The sequence below is a fragment of the Gossypium hirsutum genome, chromosome D03, assembly GCF_007990345.1.
Source record: "Gossypium hirsutum isolate 1008001.06 chromosome D03, Gossypium_hirsutum_v2.1, whole genome shotgun sequence".
NCBI lineage: Eukaryota > Viridiplantae > Streptophyta > Magnoliopsida > Malvales > Malvaceae > Gossypium > Gossypium hirsutum.
This window is the reverse complement of record NC_053439.1, coordinates 36409617-36415122: the sequence shown is the minus strand read 5'-3', so window position 1 is coordinate 36415122 and position 5506 is coordinate 36409617. Positions and strand designations below refer to the sequence as shown.

Sequence of the window (5506 nt, the reverse complement as noted above, 5' to 3'; positions counted from 1 at the left end):
GTTTTTCCTTGTTCATCAGTTTTTATTTTGTTTCTCTTGCATGCTTGGTTTCAATGAAGAAATGGAAATGAAAAACAAAATCATGACAAGTTTCGATCCTTTTTTTGCAGCGCGAAATTTCCATTTTTCTGTGATCATCTTTGCCAACTGTGTAATGCGCACTTAGATGTTAATGGTTCTTTCCTGTTTTTAACTTCGTGGTCATCAAATTCCCTTTCTCCCTTCTTTTTCTTCCATTTGTTATATTATTATTACTGTTGTGTGTTGCTTCATGAGCTTGAGTAATGTGATTATGGTTGCCATTTGCGACCTTATCCTTTTTTATACTGTTAATTAATAATTTTCCCGTGTATTTTGTGCTGTTTGATTTTACTGTTAAACCCATATTTTCTTTCCATTTTTCAATTGTTTAGGTTTGAATCTGTAATTTTGAACGTATCTATCTCTATTCCCCTTTATAACGCTTTTGATTCGAAAGGTAAAATAATAAGGTAAGTTACATTAATAGTTATTCAGTTATGTTTTTTTATGATTTAATTATAAAATGTTCACTCAATTATTTAATTTTATCTTTTTTATCATCAGATTATTTTGGATTTTTGGATATTTTCATTTTTACATATTGGTGACCAAATATGGAGTTTAAACGGGAAAAACTAAAATATATATAGGGTAAATTACATTCATGGTCACTAAACTATTAGCAAATTTATGTTTTGGTCACTCAATTTTAAAAAGTTATAAAATGGTTATTGAACTATTCGAACTATTGTTTCAAGTTAAAATATCATTATGTGTGAGTTTTTCTTAATTTTATATAAAAAATTTATGAAAAAAATACCTCATAATAACATAACTTATTTTGTTAAAAATATGGCTTTTTATGCATTTCACAATTATAGGTTGATAGATGTAATTAACTCAATTTTTTTTTATAATTGGAGGAGGGGAATGGGGTTGCTTGGGATCAAACCTAGGCTCTCATGCCTGTAACATAATGCTCTTGACATTGGGCGAAGAGGTTAACTTAATTTAGCATTTAAAGAATGGTAAACTATCAAAATAATCACTTTTGTTTACTTCAAGTTACATTTTAGTTACTTATGTTTGAAATGTTATGTTTTAGTCACTTACGTTAACGTGTTATAACATTTTAGTCACTGAATCGTTAATTATCGTTAATGGTGTAACAGTAAGCTAACATGGCACATGAAATCATCATTTCAAGTAAAAATTTTAGGTTAAATTATACAATTGGTCTCCATATTTTTCGTTTTGAGCAATTTAATTTTTTTCTTTTATATTCTTTTAACTTTCCTTTTTTTTTCTTTATTTTCCATTCCATTCTACTTCTCATTCTATTTTCCTCCATTCTCCATCTCTTTTAACGAAATATTTCTATGTTTTCCATTTGTTAAAAATTTTTTTTATGTTTATGAAAAAAGAAAAAGCAAAAGCTGAAACCAAAATAAAACTAGTTTCGCATATTCTCACCCTACAATTACAAACCCTCATAGTTCATCATCACTTTAATGAACCAATTTGGATCTCTCAATGACCTAGTCCACAAGCTCGCCTCACTCGAAGACCTCGCCAGTCGAGACTTATGTTAGTCCACCCTCAACAAAGTTTCTCAAGCCTGTTCCCTTAACCTCTTAACCAACCTCTAGGACCACCTTATCTATCTTACCTACAACATTCTCGTCCTCTCGAAACTATGTTGTTTCACGGATTATTCAAATGAGCTCTACACTCTCAATGACTAAAATAATCACCATACGAAACTTACCCTCAACTTTACCTAAATTAGTTTGGTTCCATGCTCATTTTCTCTCTTCGGTTCATCCATGCTCGACTTCCAATCAAGCTTCCTTGGGAATATCCAAGAAGTTTTAGATTAATTTTTTCATTTTCTTAATTTTATTCGTCAAAAAATAAAAGAAAATGAAAGGATTAATCTACTTAATTTTGTAAAAGTTTGAAAATGGAAAAAAATTTGTTTTGAATATAAAGATTCAATTTATGTTTAAATTTGATTAAGGATATGATTTTTTATATTGATTAGTTAGATCCAATTTTAGTTTCAAAACTAGGTTATATTCAAATTGAGATTTGAATAAAAATTGTTGATATTCAATTTTGAGTAAAATTCAATTTAGGAATCATGTGAAAGACACAAGGACTTGATTTATTTGCTGGGTAAAGATTATATTTCTACAGTGAAGAATATGAGAAGAAAGAAAATAAAAGGGAAGAAGAAAAGAAAAATAATGAAATTAAAAAAATTAAATTGTTTAAAAAAATAAAAGTATAGTGACTAGTTTTAACAAATGACAAACATAGAAAAATTACGTTAAAAGAAGTGGAGAAGAGAGGAAAACAAAGAGAGAACAAGAAGAGAATGGAAAAAAAAAGAAAAAAAAAGGAAATTTCAAAGAACATAAAAGAAAAAAAAATTAAATTACTCAAAATGAAAAAAAAATATATAGGGACCAAATGTAACAACCATTTTCCTGTGGTGTTAGAAACGGTGCTTTTGAGACCACAATTTTGACCAGTGAGTCAGTAAATATTATTTATTTAATATTTATGAGTCTATTACAGTGTCGTATTAAAATTTGGTGCAGTGATTTTGATGTTTGGTTGGTTAATTAGGTAAAAAGGACTAAATGTGTTAATTTAATTGCTATTAATTTAAATGTGTTTAATGACTAAAGAAGCATGATTGGATGGATTTATATGGTAATTATACCATTAGAAATAATAATGGACGGTTAAAAGCTATTGGTTAAAGAAATTAAAAGTTTAACTTAAGGTTAGTTTGATAATTAGGTAGATGTTTTAACATAACAAAATAAATTAAAATATCATCTTCTTCATCCTATAATTTTTTACTAAAAACCCATTGAAAGAAAGCTTGAAGTGTTCGATTCAATTTCTTCATTGCATGTAAGTGTTTTCTTAGTCCATTTTTCGTAAATTTTATATTTTTGAGATCGTTGTAGCTTGATCTAGCTAACCCGGGGACTATTCAGAAAACTGTTAAAGATTTTGAAACTTGTCATTAATGACTTTTAGATGTTTACGTGGTTAAATGATAGGTTTATGAGTTTGGTTGATAAATAGTATTATTTTGTAAAGTAATTTTAGTTAGTTTTGAGTTTAGGGACTGAATTGATAAAATATTAAATTTAACAAGAAAATTTTGTAAAATTTAGTTACTTAGGGGCTGTTAAGGGAATGTATTGAATTTAGCACTAGGTTTTTTGGTTTAATTGTGAAAAATATGTAAGTTTTAGTTTTAGAGACTAAATTGAATAAAAAATATAAGTTTAAGGTAATAATGTAAATATTACTTAAGGGTCATGTGCATATATTTTGAGATTATAAGGTAATTGCAGTTGATAATTGAATTAAATTATATTATAGGTTAAGAAATGAATCAACCGGTAGACAAACGTGGAAAAAGAAAAATTGCTGAATAGTCCTTGGTGTCTGTTTATTGCAGATCCAATTTAGGTAAGTACGTATAGTGTATAAGCTGATATTGCCTTTGTGATTTAATATTTTTATGTATGACTGTTATTGAATTTCTTTGTGTTATAATCTTGAATATTGGTTGGATTAAATTCTAGGGAATAGTATAATTGGTGTTGGTGACTAAAAAAGGAAATGAATATAGTTGAGTTCATGCTAATATGTTGATGTTTAAATGGTGTGAAGTTATGGTTATAAAATGAGGTCCATATGAATGTAGTGAACGACTAGGATACGAATGACATGTCATTAGGGTTATTACTGTTTTAGGTGTTGGTCTTGGAAGTTTTATCGATGGTTAAGGTATTGCATTTGTTGTGGATTATTCACAGCTCGTGTAAGCAACATCTTGTAATGTTATCATCTTGACCCACAACTTGTGTGAGCAAACCCATATTCACAACTCGTGTGAGCATTATATTCACAACTTATGTGAGCATTTCTATCCTGATTATCCAACGTTGTTTTGCTATAGTTCATCGGGTAAAAACAAGACTTATGGAACGAAAATGATAGTATAATTTGTTATAAGTGAATGGTGATATATGTACCAAGTATGTTCACTTGAATATGATTCATAAGCATGCAAATGTTTTATGTTTATATTGTGAAGAAACTAACCTTATTGGTTTGTGATTTGCATAGGCCATCAAAGAATACAATGCTTCTTAATTGTATAAATTGTATGTTCAATGCTTAAGTTATATTAGACTCGAGTAAGTTATGTAAAATTTCGTAAGAACTTACTAAGCATTGTGTTGCTTACGTTTTTTTCGTTTGATTTCTTGTAGATCATCGAAAGTTTTGCAGTCAGTTGGAATCAAGTCAGAGCTCACACTATCCGTTCAACGACTTGGTAGATTTTTGAACATTTTGGAATAGGTTATAAGTGGCATATAAATATGTATTTTGGTTACAAGTGTGTAAAAATAAGTTTGTGTTTTGAAATGGCATGTAATATTAAGTTTCTAGGTGTGTTTTATGTTTTGATATGAATTGGCAAATTACGTTTTGGTCATATGGTGAACTTTGCTTAATCTTGTATTGGTATTTCATGGTGATTATGTGAGAATGTGTAGATATATGAATTGTTGTATGAATGATGATATATGTGTGATTCTAAATGGTTAAATTGAGGTACTAATTGTGGCATATTTGGTTAGGCACTTAGGATGTATGATTTAAGATTGTGTTTTGGTATATTTTGATGTTTTTAAAGAGATTGATTGATGATCTAATGCTTGCTTGTGACTTAAGTGAACTTAGGGGTGGGTAACATGTTGGAAAAAGCTCTTGTAAGTACACACGACCTGATACACGACCGTGTGGTCTATTTGATATAGGTGATACTTTGGATACACGGCTTCAGTGAGTGACACAATCTAACCACACGACCGTGTGAAAGTTTACATAGTTTTACAATTTAGTCCAACACGCCCTTAGCCTGTCACATGGCTTGGCTACACGGTTGTGTGACCCCTATTTGCTGAAATTTTTATGCTTTTTGCATAGTTTACAATTAAGTCCTTACATGTACTTGGGTTGGTTTAAAGGCTTTTGTAAGTCGGTTTGAGACCCGAATTGAACATGAATGCTATGAAATATGTTTGAATAAGGTGTTTATATAAAATATTGTATGTTTAAGTTTATATACGTATATTAGATGTTCTAATTTCTATTGTAGCATACTGTAGCTTGGGTCCGACGATCGGGTAGAGTTAAGGGTGTTACATTTAGTGGTATCAGAGTTATGGTTTAGTCGGTTCTCAGACTGAACATAACATGTATCGAGTTTAGAAATACATGCCACCTTATAACCTGTGATAGTGTGATGTCTCTTGGCTCAAGTTGATTATGTTTTTCTTGTAGATAAAAGATGTCGTCTGAAACCAACCGAGTTGTTTTCGATAAAGTTGAAAGTAATGTTCCGGCCTCGGAACATGAGGCTGCTCAGAGTGTGCTCGCCTTT

The 5506-nt window shown here is 29.8% G+C and overlaps 1 long non-coding RNA gene across 1 annotated transcript; it reads left to right on the top strand.

Annotated features, from left to right (window-relative positions):
• Positions 1–3528: 3528 nt before the first annotated feature.
• On the top strand, positions 3529–4633 carry LOC107950114 (uncharacterized). Its single transcript, XR_005911307.1, has 2 exons — positions 3529–4220; positions 4329–4633. It is a non-coding gene; the product is annotated as an uncharacterized lncRNA (long non-coding RNA).
• The last annotated feature ends 873 nt before the right edge of the window (positions 4634–5506 follow it).